The 22827-nt window shown below is 45.6% G+C and overlaps 1 protein-coding gene across 4 annotated transcripts in view; it reads right to left on the bottom strand.

Annotated features, from left to right (window-relative positions):
- The window catches only part of CGNL1 (cingulin like 1), a 163758-nt gene extending 142723 nt beyond the window's left edge, over window positions 1–21035 (bottom strand). For 2 of the 4 annotated variants that reach the window (XM_072738628.1, XM_072738627.1), the window contains exon 1: window positions 20937–21035. The gene's annotated coding sequence lies outside the window, so the exon portion shown is untranslated. The remainder of the gene's footprint in view (window positions 1–20936) is intronic. The other 2 variants (XM_072738630.1, XM_072738629.1) reach the window with 1 other exon arrangement.
- Window positions 21036–22827: the final 1792 nt, after the last annotated feature.

Genomic DNA, 22827 nt, shown 5'->3' with positions numbered 1-22827 from the left:
GGTTATACTTTCTCATAGCGGACAAGTCCACTCAACGCATACAGCACTTCTCAGCACCGTGCCAGGGCATGGCAGGTACATAAGAAATGCTGGCTTCCTTTCTTTTTTCCTTCTTCCTCCAAATAAAATAGGCAAATCACATATATGTACACTTAGAATATCATTAGGACTCATTCCTGGGCATTCCATTCATTGCTTTTTTATTTCATTATTCAGGCACTCAAATATCCCCTTTAGCGGTATCTTGCTTGCACGAAACAATTCCAGTTTTGTATTTAGCATACATAAGCATACACATATACAGTAGAGAAATGAGAAAATACACCGAAATATTAACACCTGTATATCTTGATGGGAGAACTGAAAACAGTTTTTAATTTTTGTTTTACACTTTTTTGTGATTTTCCAAATGTTTTACAACAAGCATCAATTGATTCAAAGCCAAATTTGATACAACACAGTCCCACTACACACTCACTAGAGTACTAAAATGGAGATAAAAAAAATAAAAAATAATAAAAGGGAGATGACACACAACACCAAGCATTAACACTGGGGCCCCTAAAACTCACACATGGCTAGGTGGGAATAGAAACTGGTAAAGCCGGGATCCCTAGGTGGCTCAGGGGTTTAGTGCCTGCCTTCTGGCCCAGGGCGTGATCCTGGAGTCCCAGAATCGAATCCCATATCGGACTCCTTGCATGGAGCCTGCTTCTCCCTCTGCCTGTGTCTCTGCTTCTCTCCCTCTCTCTGTGTCTCTCATGAATAAATAAATAAAAATCTTTAAATAAAATAAAATAAAAAAAGAAAAGAAACTGGTAAAGCCACTTTGGAAAAGTGTTTCATGGTATCAACCATATATATCAAGATCCAGCAATTCTGCTCCTAGATATATAACCAAAGCACCTACATACATAGGGACGCCTGGCTGGCTCAGCTGGTAGATCATGCCACTCTTGATCACCAGGCCATGAGTTCAAGCCCCACAGTGGATGTAGAGATTAGAAGGAAGGAAGGAAGGAAGGAAGGAAGGAAGGAAGGAAGGAAGGAAGGAAGGAAGGAGGGGGGGAGGGAGGGAGGGAGGGAAAGAAGGAAAAGGGAAAGAAGGAGAGAGGAAGGGAGGGAGAAAGGGGAGGGAGGGAAGGCATACATATACTCAAGAAGACTTTTAATAACAGCCAAGATATACAAACAACTCAAAAGTCCATCAACAGTCGATATATCAATCACCGAGGTACAGTTGTACAATGAAATACACAATGAGAAATGTAGCAATATATTTAGCAATGAAAAAGAAGAAATTACTACTAGTGCAAACCCACTATGAATAAACCCACCATTATGAATGTCAACATAATGTTGAACGAAGAAGCCAGACACAAAGGAGTACACTCTATATGATTATGATTCCATTTTTATGAAGTTCAAGAAGAGTCAAAATTTACCTACAATGAAAAAAAATTTTACCTATAGTGAGAGAAGCAGGACGGTGGTTATCTTTGTTGAGGTATGATGACTGGGAAGAAGTGAAAACTTCTACTAAACATTATACAGTTATGATTGTTCTACTTTTCTACCTTAAAAAAACTAAACCTTAAAAAAGCTGGGTTTGCACCAAAGCTCTAACCACTTACTAACTATATGGCCCCAGGCAAACTCTTCACCTCTTTAAGTTGTTGTGTTTACATGTGCAAATGGAGACAGACACAAAAACATCACCTACTCGGTGGTAACTTGATGGGAATGGAAGCAGGCATGGCATGCAGAGTGTTTACCACAGTGCCCAGCACAGGTGAGGCCCTGGTACCCAACAACCATAGCAGGGGCAACCTTCTCCTGAGGTCTCACTAGGTGTCAGATCCTGCTCTTCGCTTTAAGCCTTTTTTTTTTTTTAAGATTGTTATTTATTTGAGAGAGAGAATGCACAAGCAGAGGGGGAAGGGACAGAGGGGGAGAGGGAGAAGCAGGCTCCCCACAGGGCAGGGAGCCTTATGAGGGGCTCAATCCCCTATCCCTGATCCCTGATCCCCTGACCCTGGGATCGTGACCTGAGCCAAAGGAATATGCTTAACCCACCTTGACGCCCCTCTTAGCTTTAAGCTTTTAATCACTTTGCAGTACTATCTCCCTCAGTGGGAGCTCCTTATCTATCATCACTCCAGACCAGAAGCCCAGGCTGGGACCTGGGCATTCAGAAGTTGTCTGTGTAGCATGCCAAACACAGCATTTATTTCAAGAAGAGTGAATCACTAGTTTCGCTGCTGCTGAGGTTTCAAAAGAAAGTGGCAGGAGTCACACATCAGGACTAAATACAGACCATTGAAGAGAAAAATGACAGCAGCTTCTGAAAGCAGCTACTGCTTCCTGCAGGAGGAGAAGGAATATTTTCTTCCAGGGGAATAATTCATTTTAAATTGAGGAGTCATTTGGGAACTGAAAGAGCTCATCTTTCTTCCCTAAGGAAAGAGGAGACAAGTAACTTTCTGTAAAGTTTTTCATGTTGACTAGCTAAATTTACTGTCCTTTGATGCATGTCAGATTCACAACTAAAGTAATTTATAAAGTATATGCTTACCGTATAAAGCAACGTAAAATGTTGATCACGAAGCAAGGGGCTGAGATTACATAAAATTATTTTAGTTAAATGAAACACTATGGACACCAATAGAAAAGTCTCTGATTTACAAGATTAACTGTAGACTTAAGGATGTCTCAAATTTCATGAATTTTTGCTTCAATTAATTTTTAATTTGCTTTCAACTAAGGAAAGACAGACTACCTGGTTTTGAACCTGGTCCCACTATTTACTAACTGCATCACCTTAGGCAAGTTACTTAATTTCTCTATGCCTGTTTCCTCAACTGTAAAAATGGGATAATAATAGGGTTATTATAAGGACTAAGTGAATTAATAGGCATGAAGTGCTTTTTTTTTTTTTAAAGATTTTATTTATTTATCCATAGAGACACACAGAGAGAGAAGCAGAGACACAGGCAGAGGGAGAAGCAGGCTCCATGCAAGGAGCAGGACGTGGGACTCGATCCCAGGTCTCCAGGATCACACCCAAGGCTGCAGGTGGCACTAAACCGCTGCGCCACTGGGGCTGCCCTGAAGTGCTTAAAACAGTGCCAAATGCTATCAAATACCACAGACTTGTTACTATCATTAATTTTTATATTTTCTGATATCAATGCAGATTTCATCTAAAACTATCAAATTTAGGGGTGCCAGGCTTAGCCTGTAGAGCATGTAACTCTTAATCTCAGGATCATGAGTTTGAGCCCATGCTGGGTATAGAGATTACCTAAGTAAGTAAATAAGTAAATAAATAAATAAATAAATAAATAAATAAATAAATAAATAAATAAATAAAATTATCAAATTTAATCACAGAATTTGCAGATCTAGGGTAGACTGTCTGAAAACCGGAGGAGGATGTATACTAAGATTATGTGAAGTAAGCATAAACATTTGGGTTTACAGGTATACCATGCACACATACAAAGTCTTTCTCCCTCCCTCCCTGCCTTCCCCCTCTTATATCATTCTTCCCTCTCCTCCACCTCCTCCCTTCTTTCCTTCCTTCCTCCCTCTCTCTCTCAGAAGTAATTTAAATCAGGTCCACTCTAGGACATAATGTACCAATGACCTCAGTATCTTTTGATCCCAACAAAGACATGAAATATTACTCTTCTTCCAAATATTTCTAAGGACCCATTACAAAAACACACACTGAGAAGGTATACTCACTTCTTTTATTTCAAAAGCATGCTGGAAATTTCCAAAGCACATTGGAGCCACAAAGTTGATGGCGTTCAAACACGGACTCCTTTCAATCTTAGCAGAAAAGGCCCACTAAAATTTTACATTTTCCTCCAATTGTGAGCACAGAAAGCTTTTCATTTTATTCCAAAGGAAATGATCTTACCACAGCTCAACGGTATCTTTATTGTCTGAATAAAGTGGGCATCCGGTGGCCATTACAGAGAGCTAAACGCTCAAACCCAAGGGTATAAAAGTTAAAAAGCAACTTAATGGAAATGTCAGTTACAACATTCTTTCTTTGATTTACAAGAATCAAATTCAGAGAGAGCCCTCAAGCAAAGGAATTATGAAGAATATCAGCGCAACATAATGGTAGCACCCTACCGCCCTTTTTTCCTGGCCTGTCCAGTATATAAAGACTTTTCAGTAATCATATGCCTTTTCTTCTCCACATGGTAGAGAATTCTACTTGAAAATACTTCTACATATAATTCTTTCATTTTACCAACAAGTACATTCACACTTTTCTACTAATACTGGCCAATCAAATAGAAAATCCCTCTCTTACTAGATTATCTGGTTTCTTCCTATTATCAGAGTCATATAATTAATTTTCTGATTTATTAGTATGGAGTACCAAAGAGCCTTATTTTGCTCAAAAAAATAATCGCTCAGTCTAGGCCATCCAGATACATCTCCACTGAAACCACAACTATAAACACAACTAACACAGGATGGCAATTCCTGACTTTACCCCACACTTATTTGTAAAAACCTTATTCAGGGATCTCTGGGTGGCGCAGCGGTTTGGCGCCTGCCTTTGGCCCAGGGCGCGATCCTGGAGACCCGGGATCGAATCCCACATCGGGCTCCCGGTGCATGGAGCCTGCTTCTCCCTCTGCCTGTGTCTCTGCCTCTCTCTCTCTCTCACTGTGTGCCTATCATAAATAAAAAAAAAATAAAAAAAATAAAAATAAAAAAAAAACCTTATTCAGCTTTATTATTCAGAACCTGGGGGATCCCTGGGTGGCGCAGCGGTTTGGCGCCTGCCTTTGGCCCAGGGCGCGATCCTGGAGACCCAGGATCGAATCCCACGTCGGGCTCCCGGTGCTTGGAGCCTGCTTCTCCCTCTGCCTATGTCTCTGCCTCTCTCACTCTCTGTGTGACTATCATAAATTAAAATAAACAAATAAATAAAAAATTTAAAAAAAAAAAAAAGAAAGTTGCATACTCAGATTGATTTTTAGCAATGAATTCGATTCTGGGAGCTCAAGGAAATAGGAGGAAACAGAAGCCATATTTTATTTGCAAAATGAATTTCCAGCAGAATCGACTTTCTTGCTGACTTGAGCTGCTAAGCTGGGCTTTGGCACTTCATACAGTTGCTTTGGGTCTTGATCTAAATATTCATTCATTCTTCAAACGTATGTTTGATTCTACTATTTGTAAGACAATATCAAGGGAGAGGTTTTTTGTTTGTTTGTTTTTTTTAATGACCCTGTTTCACTCCTGGAACAACTTCCCTTCAGGTCAATCACACACAGCCAAATGGCACTCCCATCCCCTCATAATGTCCACGTTAGGATTCTCGTTTCCTATCCTTAAGCTCCTGCATACACTAATGCTCATGACTCAGATCATGATCCCAGGGTCCTGGGATCAAGGGGTCCTGGGATCACATTGTGCATTGGGCTCCCTATGGGGAGCCTGCTTCTCCTTCTGCCTAGGTCTCTGCCTCTCTCTCTATGTCTCTCACTTGAAAAGGAGAGAAAGAGAGAGAGAAAGGTAGGAAGCTAGGAAGCTAGGAAGGAACGAACGAACGAACAAACATGCATGCTGTGGCCAACACCAGAGGCTGGCTGCCTACAACTGCTCCTTTCCCCCTGACCGGCAAAGCTCCAGTTTCATCCCCTTTCCTCCCAGTACCCATGAGCTTCAGGGAAGGCTGGGCTTCTATCTAACCCAGAGACTGGTCTAAGCAAGCCCTGGGAGCCCCCTCTCCCATGCCAGTCTTTGGTTCAGGGTGGGCATCTGACTCAGTTTTGCCATAGGGGTGTGGAAGCTCTGCAGGGGGCAGAGGGAGAAGAAGAAGCAGACTCCCCACTGAGCAGGGAGCCCAGTGCAGGGCTCGATCCCTGGACCCTGAGATCATGATCTGAGTCGAAGGCAGACGTTTAACCAACTGAGCCCCCCAGGTGCCCCCTTCTCTGCTTCCCTCTTTTCCTGCCTCTGGACATCACTGTATATGAGGATACAGGCTGGAGCAGCAGCAGCCACAACAGAACCATAGGAGAGACAAGCTTGAGGACAAAGGGCAAACAGTGAGGTTGGTGAAGAGAAAAGAGGAAATGCATCTGGGTCTCCAATTAATTAATGCCCAAACTGCCCTACCTTTGGACTTCTGGTTTTCATGAGATAATAACTGTTTTTACTATTTAAACCACTTTTAATTGAGTTTTATTTACTTGGGGGAGAGCACTGCTAAACTGCTCTCCAAAAACAAGTCCACTGGTTTTACAACCCCACCCATGGCATGTAGGGGTGCCTAGTCTCACCCCCATCTATTCCCAGTGTTTTCTCACTTAATGGCCAGTCTTTTTTTTCTCAGAGAGTCTGACAGTTCTTCATTTAAAAAAGACACATGGTGAAGAGGTAACACAAAGGCTGACTACTTACTCTTGGCCAAACTTTCCTTCTGCTCCTCTCAAGGCACTGCACCGAGGCACAGGATTGACCTGACTCCTTCAGGAAAGTAGACAAAGTCATCACAGGGCCAGGATATGCGGCAGTGCCTTAAAGCCAGGCACAGCTCTCTGCCTGGGCTGAGACAGTCATGGGCACATAAAGGACAAGCCCTAGACTGGGAACTAGGATGACCTCATCTGGACCTGCTACCTATGAGCCACTTGGCTAAAGAGAAGTCACCTAACCCTCCCAAGGCCTATTTCTTCAGATATGAAAGGACTCTGGAAACAAAGGCTCCTGGGTCTTTAAAAAGATGGACAGCATGCATGAAGGCCTTGATAATATAGTGTAACTGACGACTCAAGGAGCATTTAGGCCCACTCCCATGGGCCTATGTTGAGAAGGGACCTAACCAAGGATAAGCCAAACCCCTGATCTCCCTGGATACATTGGCCCTTTGTCCTCTTTGCTCTAGCTCTCACCGTCCTGTCTTCACAGTGGGCTCATCACATATCGAGTTATGACTGTCAACCAGAAGGAAACCCAGCCTATCACTTCTGCCCCTCTCACAGATAAACGGAACTCCCAGGAGCACCATCACACTGAATATGAAGTGATGTTCAGCTAGCCAAGAGTCAGTGCACATCAGGCTAATTTATGCTGATTACCAAGGCCTACGCTGGTACCCAGACAAAACATCTTTGATCCTTCACCCAGCTGGCCCAGGGTCAACAAGCTCCCAAAACGTTGGTTTTCCAGGTTCTCCCATGCTTCACTCCACTATAATGCGGTAACACATCCACCTTCTCTGCCATGTGACTTTGCAGCATCTCCCACTAGAATGGACCAAGCAGTGCTCACTTTGGCAGCACATATATTAAAATTAGAATGGAGCAAGCATGCCTCCCCATTGACTGACACTGGGTTTGGCCATGTGTTTGTTGGCCAATGGAATGTTGATAAAACATCTGACAGTGATGAGCCAAAGTCTTAAGAGACATCATGCATTTCCATTTGACCTCTTACACTAATCTGCCACAAGATGAACTTGCACTAGGTAACTGCTGCCCCTTTAGCGTGGGACCCAGAATAAGCACATGTAGAAGAGACTTGAAGCCAAATGAAAGCCTGGCCCAACCAAGACCAACCTAGGGCAACCTAACCATACCCAATCAACAATCAGCAGATGACCAAGTGGGAAAATAAATGTTTGTGGTTGTGAGGTACTGCGATCTTGGCTTGTTTGTAACCCAGCACTATGCAGCAGAAGTTAATATAACTACAGTAAGAGCAAATAAATCAAGTTTGTCTGGTACATAATAGACAAAGTAACACATCTGTGCTTATTTTAAGGAGATCTTACTTCCTTCATCAAACACATACAGACACTTCTATACATGTGGCACCATGGTAGCCCACAAGGAGGTGGGAAAAACAAAAAATACAAAGGCAACTAATTCCTCCGAGTGTCATTTTAGTCTAGCAAAACTTCTAATCCTATTGGTGTAGAGGATTCTGTGTTAACAAACCTTCTATTCATTTCATTCATTCATTTATTGTCCTGGGTTAAATCACAGAAGGGTAAAATTCAGCACTTGTGCATTTAAGTGATTCTATTTGTATATTTATTGATAGAGGAATCTACTTTCTTCTACAAATGTATTATTTAATTAAAATACAGAAAGGAGAAGTTATTTTTTAAAAGACACAGAACTGGGCAGCCCAGGTGGCTCAGAGGTTTAGCGCCGCCTTCATCCCAGGGCGTGATCCTGGAGACCCGGGATGGAGTCCTGCGTCGGGCTCCCTGCATGGAGCCTGCTTCTCTCTCTGCCTGTGTCTCTGCCTCTCTCTCTCTGTGTCTCTCATGAATGAATAAATAAAATCTTTTAAAAAAATAAAAGACATGGAACTTAAATTATTTTTTAATAAACTCCTTGCTTCTATTAATTTTCGCTTATTCATTCAATTTATATTTACTGAGCACCCATGATGTATAGTATATGAAGCAGCACACACAATTCCTAGTCCCAAAACCTGGCTGCTGAGGTATAGCCACTGAGTATAAGTGAATTATTTAAAAGTGTAGTTGAGAGGCGCCTGGGTGGCTCAGTGGTTGAACATCTGCCTTCGGCTCAGGGCGTGGTCCCAGAGTCCCAGGATTGAGTTCCACATCAGGCTCCCGGCAAGAGGCCTGCTTCTCCCTCTACCTATGTCTCTGCCTCTATCTCTTTGTCTCTCTCATGAATAAATAAATAAAATCTATAAATAAATAAGTAAGTGAGTGTAGTTGAGGGGCACCTGGATGGCACGGTGGGTTGAGACGTTGCCTATGGCTCAGGTTATGATCTCAGGGTCCTGGGATCGAGCCTTGCATCAGGCTCCCTGCTGAAAAGGGAGTCTGCTTCCCCCCTTCCCCTTTATTTCTCTCTAATATATAAAATCTTTTTAAAAATTAAATTAAAATTTAGTTGACATATCTGTATATTACCCAAAATGTAAAAAAAAAAAAAAAAGAAAGAAAGAAAACCACACAACTCCTTATGGTTTAACTCCAATGTCTTTGCATTTTACTTTTAAAAAGATTTCATTTCAAAAAATAATAATAATAAAAAGATTTCATTTCATCTGCAATGTGAAGATTTCATCATTCCCTTTCTCCTCTTACTGAGGACAAACAGAGATGGGTTTGAGCCATATTCCTTCTTAAATTTTCCTCCACACAGAGAGTTATGGGAGACTCATACATTCAATAGGCTTGGGCATGAAGTCTTTTCAAAAGTCTTTTGGAAATCTAAAATTGTATCTATGGGTTTGCCCTTCTTCGCACATTTATTTTCTCTCTCAGGGAACTTTCATGGACTGATCAAGCATGATTTTTCCATCTGTATGTCATGCTTTTTTAAGGGTCCGGTGATATCACCCTCTCCCAAGCCTGCCAGGTTCAGAGATGAATTGGCTTTGAAAACAAGAAGCATTTCTACAATTCAAACTGTGAATTCACAAAAGTGAAGTTCCAGAAGAATAAGAACACATGCATATACACCTCCCTATGCAGACATTGCTCTAAGCACCTTAGACATATTAACTCACACAAGACTCCAGGATTTGGACCAAGCAGTCCAGGGCCAGAGTCCAGGCTGGTAATTGCCAGGCCCTGCAGCCTTCTCTATAAATCCCAGCCTGTGCCAGTGACTCTGGATTCGCCAACCCTCCTGTCCTGGGCCAGCATCATGCGGATCCCCAGGAAAGCAGCACAAAGGGAAAGCATCCTAGAGGGTCCTTTATTTTCTGGACATAGCTTTTCTCTGTGATAAAAATCTATTTTTTATTTCTGTGATAAATTCTAAAGTTTCCTAAGAAGGAAACTCTGTAAGCCCCCAAAAGCAGCCAACATCCTGCTTCTGCTGTATGGGTCCTACTCATCTCTCCAGAATCAGAGCAAAAAGCAGATCATCCTCAGCTCTAAGGGCCCGTATCCTCGTTAGCCCTAGAAAGCTCCAAATCGTGGCAGAAAGCTCAGGCCTCTCCTGAAGGACCCAGGACCTCAGAAGCCCTGAGCTGCTCTCCTAAATGCTTTCACCTCTTCTTACTGGAGCCCTCTGCCCTGTTACTAAGGTCAGAACAGGGGCTGTGGGGAGCACAGCACCACCCCCTTGGTCCCTCTGTACTGAGCTGGTTTACATCTCTGGGCTGTGTGAGGCCTGTCCAATCTTCAACCAGTCTGGCTGAAGGGGGAGGGACAGGGATAGAGTCAAGATTGTCTGGATCAATGACAAGCTACAAATCTGGCCCAGGCCTCCACCTGGAAATCTAAAGCAAAGGATATTATTAAAGTCACAGGTTAAGGATCACTCACTCCACAGCTTCTCATTTAGAAGCCCACAGTGGCGTTCAATGTAAACTCTTCCCAAGAATGCTTTAAAACAGGGGGAGGTTTTTATTAACCAACTTAATTGAGGGCCACTTCTCATTGTGGAAAGCTTTTAAACAGAGGAATGAAAGAGGCCTGGTAGGTGTTTTCCAGACACTTGTTTTTCAAACCTGCCAGGCTGTCCTGGGGAAATGAAGCACAACTCAAGGGCCTGGTGTGCGTTTCTGCTAATTCTTCAACAGAAACAAACTACCTGATAAGACCTACTCCCCAGCAGCACCAGGAACCCAGCTGAGCATTTCATTCCAATATTCATTTCAAGGGCCATTAGAAGCAATGGTGGAAAAAATAAGGCTGGCCAAAATAAAGGAAGAAAGACATTTAAATGCCTGCAAACAGGATAGGACTTGGGAAAAGAACAGGTCAATGAAACTGAGGTATGGGCCGTTCACAGAAAAGACCAGGTAAAGAAGCATGAAGTGCTGGCACTTGCTGTGATGCATGGAGATGCCTGGAAACATGATGCTAAATGCAAGAAGCCAGCGACAAAGGCCATGAAGTGTAGCATCCCATTTATATAAAATGTCCAGGATAGGCAACTCCCACAGAGCTGGAGAGCAATCCAGGGGTCGCAGGGCCTGGCGGAGAAGAAGGCGGAAAATGAAGTGACTGCTCTGTGGGGACAGGCCTTCCCTCTGGCTGGATGATAAAGTTTTGGAATTAGACAGTGGTGAAAAAAAAAAAAAAAAAAGACACCAGGAACTCCAGAGAAACCTTCATCAGCTTCTAACCAAAAGTAATCCCTTCCTCACCTAAGTAAAATTACACATGCTGTAGGCCAAAAAAAATAGTATTTTAGTAGTAACGCATTTATTGAGCTAAGCTTCCTTTTTTTTTTTTTAAGATTTTATTTATTTATTCATGAGAGAGAGAGAGAGGCAGAGACACAGGCAGAGGGAGAAGCAGGCTCCATGCAGGGAGCCCGATGTGGGACTCAATCCCAGGGCTCCAGGATCACGTCTGGGGCCAAAGACAGATGCTTAACCACTGAGCCACCCAAGCATCCCTTGAGCTAAGCTTCCCATGTGCACCACACAGTCGAGGACACTTCTCGGGGACACGTCACTTCCCCACACTTGTCCTTAGGAGGGTATTGTTGGTGTTATCATCAGCCTCATTTCACAGGTGATGAAACTGATGTGCAAGGAAGGTCAAAGAGCTTGCCTAGGTTCCCAGAATAAATAAGGGAAAAGCCAAAGAGTGAACCCAGAGGTAGGGTGACCAGCTAGTTCATACCCACACACATCCTCTCAACCAGGCCTGCAATGCCTCTGAATCATGTGCTCTACTGCAGGAATGTTCTCAGGCCTAGTTTACCACCCTGCCAGCAACGCAGCATTCTTTGGCTACTGAGCCCTAATCCTTTTCAGTGGCCACTTAGGAACAGGGTTCTCTGAAAAACACGACCAAAAGGCATGCCTCTTAGGAACCATACCACACCTTCACACGCGTAAAGAGCTATTTTCACATGTGCATATGCAAAAAGGATTTTATTTTGTTTTACTTACTTCTGAAACAATATAAGGTAAGAGGGTGACCTGTCCTCTTTCATAGAAAAGAAAAGCAAACCTCACAAGGTCTATGGCCGATGTTAAGTCACATACCGGTGCAGGGGCCTGGCTTCCACCCAAGACCCCACTCTAATGGAAGACCAGCTTTTAACTACACAGAGATGTAAAGGGTTTTAGCATATGAGTTATTTATATGTAAATGTATATGTATTATTTATATGTAAATAGATGCAAGCAATTACAAATGAAGTCAAATGCTTAACAGAAAAGTAGCTCTTCCCACATTTCAGGGGCACCTGTGGGGTAACCCAGAAGCATCAATAAAAGGTTAATTTTCATTCCTTCCTTGAGGGTTTTGTCACTGGCCCAACCTCCCATGACAAGAAACTTTAAAAACAGTCACAGAGTTAGAGGTCCCACCTTGCCAGGGCTCTCAGCCCTGCATGACATGACTTTTGGGGCCAAATAATTCTTTGTTGTGCAGAGTAGCTAGCAGCATCCCCAGACTCTCTCCACTAGATGCCGGTAGCCACCGCCACACCCATCGTGACAACCACACATGTCCCCAGAGATCACCAAACGTCCTTAGCAGGGCCCCATCTGAGAGCCACTCTCCCGTGTCAGAGATGTGTGGCCCCAACAGCTCTAGGAGGCAGGCACCGCATGTCCATTTTACAGGTGAGGAAACAAGCCCAGATGGCAGTGGAAGGTGCCCAGAACACCACACTCCTAGCAAAGGGCCAACACGCAGGAGAAACCCCAACACACTCACCCATGCTGTGGAGACACAATGAGAACCCAAGGAACAGAACCACTTTCTAGATCTGTGGCCCTAGGAAAACAGACGGGGGGCCTGAAGCCTCCCGGTATTCAGTACTCAACCCCAAAGAAAATATGCTCTGCTGGCTCTGCCTCTAAGGGCAGGCCCAACAACTCGGGAAGTCTGAAGGGCCTCTTTACTCACAAAGCACCCTGCAAGCTGGGTGCAGGCACGACCTGAGAATAAACGCTTTACCTACAAACATAAGATCACGGCCACAGGAACCTGAAATATATATATATTTTTTAAGATTTTATTTATTTATTCATGAGAGACACAGAGAGAGAGGCAGAGACCTAGGCAGAGGGAGAAGCAGGCTCCATGCCGGGAGCCCGACGTGGGACTCGATCCTGGGTCTCCAGGATCAGGCCCTGGGCTGAAGGTGGCGCTAAACCGCTGGCCCACCTGGGCTGCCCCTAAACCTGAAATATTTTTAATGTGCATTTTTCAGGAGTTCTGATTACTTTTATGAAATACACCCACATGTTCCCTCGTGTTTGTTTCTTTCCTGTTTAGAAATCACTGTAGCTGCTAGAGATGGACGAAATCCAGGGACGTCAAGCTTCGAAAGGCCAACTGACCTCCATCCTTCCTTCCACAAAACTTCACCAAGCACTTCTATCCCACCAGATCCAAGGATACAGTCAGTGGAGAGATCCCTCCTCTTTATGGGTTTACAGGTTTGTGGGCAGTGGAACATGTACATAAAGGCATCAACTATTCTAACTGTGAGACAAAGGCAAAACAAGCAGGCCTGTTTCGGTCAAAGAAATGAAGAATGAGGGTGAATGAATGTCTCAGATGTTTAAGCATCTGCCTTTGGTTCAAGTCATGATCCCAGGGTCCTGGGATGGAGCCCCACGTCTGACTGTCTGACTCTCTGCTCAGTGGGGAGCCTGCTTCTCCCTCTCCCTCTGCCTGCCACTCTGCCTACTTGTGCTCTCTGTCAAATAATAAAAAAATTTTTTTATTTAATAAAAAAAAGAATCTTTGAGGAAAAAAAAAAAGCCTCTCATATAGGGCTGGAAGTAAGTGCTCCAGAAGATTTGCTATAATTATGAAAATCACTGATCTTGGACAGGTCTCTGGGGAAATCTGAAGACTCCTCCCCACCTCTTTTGTACACCATCCAGCCACCGCACACCCAAGAAGTTAGGCTCTTTACAGGGACCGGGTCCTGGGCAGGCCAGACACGAGGCAACCAGTGGCTCTAATCCCTCCACCACTCCCCACCGCCCTGCTTCCTCCTCACCCTACCCAAATTCCCCCTAAAAAATTTACAGATGGCTCAGGGCAGCAAGGCTGAGCTCATCCGCTTACATCTGGAACAAAGGGGCTCAAGCCCCAGACCAGAAACTCACAAGTAAAAGAAATCTTAAATTTGGTAAAATCTGCCCTGCAGTCTCTTTGCATAGTACTCTTATCTCTCCTCCCATTCCTTCTCTCCCAGTTCCTCTCCAACTCCTAAAGCTTTCACTGTAATCACACTCTCAGTAAACTTTCCAGGTTTTTGATATTAGATTAGGGCAAGGAGAGAGGCTAAGCAACTTTTCAGCTGCTGCTGCATAATTCTAAGTGAGTCACTGTTTTTAATAAGAAGGATAAAAATCTCCTAGGCAAAAAAAAAAAATTTTTTTAAGCGATCAATACAGCTACAATGAAGCTCCGGGATATATATTAATTTATAGGATATACTAGAAGCTCTTCACTTGATAAATGGCTTTAATAACTGGGCCATTTAGTTTTCCTTTCAAATGAAGTCCAAAGAGGCCAGCTAAACAGAGTCTGAAATTCTGAGATGGAATCCCCAAACCCCCACTTGGTACCCGACTCTATACCTCACCAGGTTCCTGCCCTGGAAAATAGGACTAACAACATTGATATCACAGGATCCTTGAGTGGAGTCCTGGCCCCAGGAGGTCCTCTCCCTTATACAGACTACAGATTTGCAAGGAAAAGTAGAAGGCCTGTTTCAAATGCAATAAAATGCAAGGATAGAGAGCTGGGGGAGGGGCGGGGGGGGAGGGTCAGAGGTAAAATCCAAGAGAATTACCAAAGCCAAAACTAGAAAACCTTGGTCACCTTCCCTCAGTTCTCTGTGACTAAGGCAAGATAAGCAACAGTGAAAGATTATTGATAATAAAGGGGCTTTATAGTTCTTTAAAAAAACCACACTACATAGTAACAACCTGAACCATTGTGTAGTAAGCAGAAACCCCTTCAATTGGGTGGCAGGGAATAAACTGGTCCCTTTAAACAAAGAGGCTGGGACGCCTGGGTGGCTCAGCGGTTGAGCGGCTGCCTTTGGCTCAGGGTGTGATCATGGGGTCCTGGGATCCAGTCCCACACTGGGCTCCCTGCATGGAGCCTGCTTCTCCCTCTGCCTGTGTCTCTGCCCACCCCCATGAATAAATAAAATCTTTTAAAAAATAATATAAAATAAACAAAGACACTGCCAGCCAGGCTGGCAGAAATGATCCATGTCCGTGACAAATGCCCTGTGCTCTAATCCCAAACACGTTACTTCCATGGACAACCCTCCACCGAGTTCCCTACAAATGTTCCCTGGAGCTGATCCTTCTCAGGTTGAAATATTGTGCTACAACCCACCGTAGTAATGAACACACACTCACTAACCCTGTTTTAAACTCATCTTTACTAATTATAGCCCCATAGGGCCTCGAAGCCCTCACTACCTGTAATTTTAGGAGCTTGAGGTAATTGCTATGCAGCAAAGGTTTGTTTTTGTCGAAAGTACCACATAAATAAGAACCGAATGCACACAGCTTTATTTTGCTCCAGAATGTCCAACACTGAATTTTGTTTTTAATTTCTTACCCAACAACCAATTATCTACAGAAACTGAGAAGTTTGCAGAGCTTGCAGAAATGTGGAGCTCGGTCTCTCTCACTTGGGATGTGGGATCCATTCAGAGTCTGAACAGCTTAATCTACCCTCTCCATTAAAAAGCAAAACAAAACAAAAAACCCTTAAGATTCCATAAAATGCCCCTTGCGATGACAAGCCCACAGTGGTCTTCCATCTAACATTGCCCATCACCTCGTAAAGGGAAAATGAGAAATCAATACGGACCTAGGAGGACTGGATGTTAGAAAAATAGGGCACTGAAGACACACTTTCTTCGTCAGCTCTGCGGGAGCACACGGAGCAGCAGAAAACACTCAACGCTCTCAAACCTCAACTCTGCTACTTCCTTACAGCGCTGTGAGCTACCACAGGAACCGGTTCCTCGCTGGGCCTCACCTTCCTCATCTGTAAGGTGAAGACACTGCCCCCTGCCTCCTGAGTAGGTACAGATTCAGAGCTACAGAAGACCAATACCCGGCACCTGGAAGGAGGTCAAATGGTAACTCCTCTTATAACCCTGGGGCTATTAGCCCAATGGGTCAGATGTTTGCAAACCACCTTTTGAAGGGAAAAATAGTGGAAAGTCCAATTTTCGGTCTGCCCAAGGAAATGTGAGCCAGGGTGACAACAGAACGATAAAGAATGAACACATGCCACATGGATGCTGGCTGGAGCTTGCAGACAGGAACCAAAGCACTGACTTACTCAAAGTACCACCGCTGCCTCTTTAACATGGCACCATGTACTCTCCTACCCGCTCCACTGCGGGGGTCGTCACCACCAATGAAGCTTATTTTGCCAGTTATCATCATTTTCTTTTTTTAAAGATTTTATTTATTTATTCATGAGAAACAGAGAGAGAGAGGCAGAGACACAGGCAGAGGGAGAAGCAAGCTCCATGCAAGAAGCCCTATGTGGGACTCGATCCCGGGGCCTCCAGGATCACGCCCTGGCCCACAGGCAGGCGCTAAACCTCTGAGCCACCCAGGGATCCCCTGCCAGTTACCATCATGCCAAAAATGGATCCAGCCACATTCTCCACTTTCTCCCCAACCCCAGGTAACACCCCTGTACCACTGGCTTGGTTAAGCGCTCCTCCAAAAAAATGCATCTGCAGATTCTGGCCTCTTCTTTCTCACTCCCCACTACCTCTCTGCCAGATGTCCCCCCTCTCTGTCAACAACTACTGAAGTCAGTCATTTAAAATTTCATGTCCAGAGGCACCTGGCTCAGCTGGTTAAGTCTGACTCTTGATCTCAGCTCTCAGATCTTGATCTCAGGGTCATGAGTTCAAGCCCCACTTTGGGCTCCACACTGGGTGTGGAGCCTACTTTAAAAAAGAAAACACAAAGGGAAAAAAAAGAAAAGAAAAGAAAAAATAGAAAACACGGAATGCCTGGTGGCTCAGTGGTTGAGCGTCTGCCTTCAGCTCAGGGTGTGATCCTGGAGTCCCGGGATTGAGTCCCACATTGTGGGCTCCCTGCATGGAGCCTGCTTCTCCCTCTGCCTGTTGTCTCTGCCTGTGTGTGTGTGTGTGTGTGTGTGTGTCTCACATGAATAAATAAATAAAATCTTAAAAAAAAAAAAAAGGTAAAAAGAAAACAGGGCAGCCCCAATGGCCCAGCAGTTTGGCGCCGCCTTAGGCCGGGGTGTGATCCTGGAGACCTGGGATCGAGTCCCAGGTCAGGCTCCCTCGGTGGAGCCTGCTTCTCCCTCTACCTATGTCTCTGCCTCTCTCTCTCTCTCTCTGTATCTGTCATGAATAAATAAATAATTTTTTTAAAAAAAATCTTGATGTAAAATCTAAATAAATTCTGGGGCACTTGAGTGGCTCAGTGGTTGAGAGTCTGCCTTTGGCTCAGGTTGTGATCCCAGGATCCTGGGATCGAGTCCCGCATCCAGCTCCCCACAGGGAGCCTGCTTCTCCCTGTCTATGTCTCTGCCTCTCATGAATAAATAAATAAAATCTTAAAAAATAAATAAATTCTAATTTAAACCTCAGCAAAGCTTCCCTTGGGCCCACTGTGCCAACGAACTGAGAAGGTATTTATCCGGGTGAGGCTAGCTGGTGCTACCTGGCTGCCCCTCATAGTGTATTCATTGTCATTGTAAGAGCTCCCAAGTCACCGTAAGCCAAGGCGTTCGTCCCCATCAGACTTTGAGCTCCAAAAGTCAGGGACTGTACCTTGTTTTCACCAGGAACTCAATGAGGGAACGCGGAGCTTTGCTGGACGAACACTGGGGCAAATGACCAACAAGAACCTGGTGTGAATTTCAGATGAAGCCCTGGGATACCAGCTCGGGGACTGACAGTGGACAGTGCCTGGAGGAGGAATGAAAAGACAGGCTAGAACGAGCCAGGGCACTGCACGGGAAACTCCAACAAAGCTTCCCCTCCCTGAGAGCCAGTCAACCGTGGGGACATTCCCGTCACATCCCTTTTTTTTTTTCTTTTCCATTTTCAGAGTCTTCATGTCATCATTTGTTTCTTGATAACAGCAATGTCATGCGACAAAATAAAGTAAGCACTTGGCCATTCAGGGAAAATTACCCAATTTTCAATTGCCTTGAACTTTGTTTTTCTCCGCTGGTGCCAACCTCTCAGCCATTGCACTGCCCGGGTCAGAGAGGGCAAAGAAAGGAAAGGCACAAAATCAGTTGGTGTTTTGGGGTTTTTTTTAAAGGTCGATGGCATCTCTTCAATAAATGGGTTTCGGGGGAAAGGGAGTTAAGGAAGCCATCACGTTTCTTTACCTACCCCACATCCCAACAGTACAAGCGAGTTAAATGTCCCTACTTAAAGAAAAAAAACCAAACTTTTTTTCCCCCATAGGGTAGTCTCCTCGTAACAAATCAAAGATTACTCTTCTGAGTGTCATATACCCTTTTGCTAAATGAAGAAGCTCCTTGCTAACATTCCTCACATTTTTCTTCACTCACTTGCAATCATTTTAGAATATCAGAGCTGCAACCCCAAAGTGAGAAATCAATAAATCTGTTTAGATCCACAGGTACATGCACTTTTCCTTTCTTACTTTTTTTTTTTTTTGGGGGGGGGGGGGGGGTCCAGAATGCACTATTCTATTCACAGTGTAACTACTTTTCAGATAGAAAGAGTTCAACAGCATCCTCAAATAAACATTTTCCCCCACAATGGCAACAAGGCTAGAAAGGTTACAAGCCACGCAGTACTACACAATACCAAAATAAGGCAGGCTTCATTTTGTTGGCCTGGTCCAAGGAGGGGGGAAAAAAAACCCAACAGTGGGAAAACAATTTCCATATGTTCTTGTTCCCCAAAGGTTGAGGATTCAGGTCAGGGGCCACCCTGTGAGACCATGCACTCCGCATAACCTCCATTCTCAAGCCAAGACAATTAAGACCGCTCCCACAGCTGCCCCACTTCCAGCAATTGAACACAGTGATAGGAGCAGGGTATGGTAGTAGAAGGTGGGAAAAGAAAATCCAACTGCTAAAACTACACAATTTTTTACTTTTCAAAATGAATGTTCTTTTGACTTGTGTTACGGGCTAGAAATGAACTCAAAACGTTTCTCCACCCCTGGAGAGCATTCTCTTAAAAGTCACCCCAATCCTAAGAAAAATGTGAAACAGAGCGCCATTCAGCACAGAAGGAAAAATGAAAGCCACTGGTTTGTGGTCAGGGAGCAACATCCAGGTGGGAATCTAATACAAACATCACACCTAGATACAATAGAAAATTAACCAAGATCCAAGCAGACTGTCACAATAGTATGGACACTGAAAACACACTTTCTTAATAAAATGTATATGATCAAATTCAGCATATATGTGTGTGTGTGTATCCATATTCAATGTTTTCTTAGTCTTATTTCCCTATCATTTTTTTTAATTTTTTTTTTTTTTAATTCATGATAGTCACAGAGAGAGAGAGAGAGAGAGAGAGCGGCAGAGACACAGGCAGAGGGAGAAGCAGGCTCCATGCACCGGGAGCCCGACGCGGGATTCGATCCCGGGTCTCCAGGATCGCGCCCTGGGCCAAAGGCAGGCGCCAAACCGCTGCGCCACCCAGGGATCCCTTCCCTATCATTTTTAAGACCATCCGAAACGTGGCTAAGGGCTCACCTCAGCTGTGCATCGCTACTGTGAGGCACCAATTCCGTAATTCAAATACAACTCTATCAACAAGAAATAGACACGGTGTTGTATCTGCTGGGCTTAATCACACAACCAGAATAAGCTTAAGTCACAATGCACACACATTAATACAAAAAATCAACCACAAAACCTTAAGGATCTTGTTAGCTTGCTCTCTTGAAGGACAAATCCCTACCCGCAAAATCATGATCCGTGGCAGGGGGTCTCCAAAAGCTAACAGAGCTCTAAAGTACTTTTCCTCCTTTTAATCTGAAATCCTTTCCAAGTAGGACGTTACTCTATCACTTTGTTTTCCCTGAGCAGGACAACCCTGTATTATAACCTTGATCCTGTAAGGACTCCGTGGCTTTAATTCCTCCACTCCCACCTCCTTAACACAAAGTGCTCTGGCAATATTTACTGTAAACAGAAAGGCACAAGAAACAAAGCATATTCCAGAGAAAGACACCATCTGCAGTCTTGGGTTGGAAAGCACCAGGCAGCGGGCTCTCCAGGTGCTGAGGTGGCCTACAGAAGGTAAAGTCGGGAGTGCCTGAGCCGAGCCGAGCCGAGCCGAGCCGAGCCGAGCTGCGGTTAGCACTGATCTTCCCTCGCAGTTCAAAACGCGGCCGTGGGAGCAGCCCCAAGGCCGAGGTCCTCCACGCGGCCGCCCAGGAGCCACCTGGCTTCTTGGCTGCGCTGCCCAGGCTGCCCCCACCCCTACCCCACGCACGGAATGGGGATCTCTACAAGTGGGGCCGAGGCATCAGTATTCAAAAAAAAAAAAAAAAAAAAACCCTGTAGACGTGCAGTCCAGTTGGAGAACCAACGCGCCCAAAAGAAGTCCCGCTGTGTTCTGCGCGGCGCGTGGGGAGCAGCGACCAAGGGCGCCGCTCCAGGGGCGGGGTGCGCGGGCCGAGCGTCCCCAAGTCGCTGCGAGCCCCGCCGCGCAGCCGGGCACCTGTCCCGAGGCCAAAGAGTGATGATGCAACTTGCAAAAGTCCCTTGGAAGGCAAGGCTCTGCGCCCGGGGCCGGCGGGGGAGCCCTGCCCGCGACCGTCCCGCAGAGAAACCCAGTCCCGCGGGGCGGCGGGGGCGGCGGGGGCGGCGGGGGCGGCGGGGCCCGGGCGGGGGCGAAGGCTGCCGCGGCCGCTGCAGCCCCCCGCGCCCCCCGCGCCCCCCGCCGCCCCCCGCGCCCCCCGCGCCCCGGCCGCGGGGTCCCGCCCGCCTCACTCACCGCCGCCGCCGCCGCGCAGGTCCCGCTCCCGCCGCAGCCTGCACAGCCCGGCCCGAGCGCAGGGGCGCCGCGCCGCCCGGAGGCCGGGGAGCCCCGCCCCGCCCCGCCCGGCCCGCCCCGGCCCGCCCGCCCGCCGCGGAGGAGGGGCAGGGGCCGCGCCGGCCCGAGCAGCGCCCCCACCGCCCGCCCGCGCCGCTTGGTCCTCCCCCCGCCCCGCAGCCGGCGCTCCGCCCCCCCCCGGCCGCCCCCCGGGTGTCCTCCTCCTCCAAACCTCCAACTTCCCCGCTTCCCGCCCCCCCCCCCCCCGCCTGTCTCCTCCCCGCCGCCCCCGAGCCCGGTTTTCCCTTCACCTGCAGCCCTTTTAACCCCAACCCTGGCAGACACTTAGAATGTAACATTGTTGTCCACCGCAACCAACTCCGCAAATATTTATTGAGCACCTACTACGTCTAGACACTGCTGGAGGGGTCAGATAAGTGCCACTTACAATCTGACGACAATGAAAGTTCCTCCGTGCTAGGGAGGCAGGGGCGTGGGGGAGGAGCCACCCCCAGCCCTACCCGGCCACCAGGTCACACAGCTGAAGGTCTTTTTTTTTTTTTAAGATTTTTTTTTTTTTTTTTTTTTTTATTAGAGGCAGAGGCACAGGCAGAGGGAGAAGCAGGCTCCACGCAGGGAGCCCGACGTGGAACTTGATTCCGGGTCTCCAGGATCATGCCCTGGGCCCAAGGCGGTGCTAAACCGCTGTGCCACCGGGACTGCCCAGCTGAAGGTCTTAAGACTGGGATTGGAAACCAGATTTGGAGCATCTAGTTTAGGCCCATTCCAGGGGAAACTGCAGGATGCCCCAGACCAGCTGGGAGAGCTTGAGGCTAAGTACGAAATGAGGAACTGGGATACCCACCCCACCAGGTTGTGAAGGTTGCCTGAGAAAACAAGGAAATGTCACACAACCTGTACTTAGTACATCAATGGTTGCTGACACACTGAATGAAGTGGACGCTTGAAAATTCACTAATTTCAAGTAACGATATAAAAAGGCTTTAAAAAGAAATAGTGAATGGAAGAAAATATTTGCCATTTATATATCTGATAAGGGACTAGCATCCAAAAAATATATAAAGAACTCCTACAACTCAATAACAGAAAAACCCAGACAAGCTGAGCTGATTTTAAAATGAGCAGAGGATCTGAATAGACGTTTTTCCAAAGACACACAGATGGCCAACAGATACATGAAGAGATGCTCAACATCACTATGCAAAGGGCATCAGGGAGATGCAAATCAAAACCACGGTGAGTTATCACCTCAGACCTGTTAGAATGGCTATTCTCAAAAAGACAAGAAATAACTGTTGGTATGGATGTAGACAAAAGAGAACCCTTGTACATTGTTGGAAATGTTAATTGGTGCAACCATTACGAAAAACAGTATGGTGGTTCTTCCAAAAATCATAGCTAGAACTACTATATCATCCAGCAATTCCACTTTGGGGTATTTATCTGAAGAAAATGAAAACACTAACTCAAAAAGATATCTGCACCCCCATGTTCATTGCAGCATTATGTATTACTGCCAAGATATGAAAACAACCTAAGTGTCCATTGGTGGATGGATGGATAAGGAAAATGTGACATATATGTTACATATACAAATGTGTGTATTTCCGTAAAAAAAAAAAAAAAAAGACAAATCTTGCCATTTGCAATAACATGGATGGACCTTGAGGGCATTATGCTCAGTGAGGTAAGTCAGAGAAAGACACTACCATATGATCTCACTTATATGTGGAGTCCAAAAAAAAAAGGAGCTCATGGACACAGAGAACAGATTGATGGATGGGGGGGGGGGGGGGGTGGAAAGCAGGGGCTGACAAAATGGTTGAAAGGA

This window comes from Vulpes vulpes, chromosome 15, assembly GCF_048418805.1.
Source record: "Vulpes vulpes isolate BD-2025 chromosome 15, VulVul3, whole genome shotgun sequence".
In the NCBI taxonomy this organism is placed as follows: domain Eukaryota; kingdom Metazoa; phylum Chordata; class Mammalia; order Carnivora; family Canidae; genus Vulpes; species Vulpes vulpes.
This window is presented reverse-complemented; position numbering and strand designations above follow the sequence as displayed.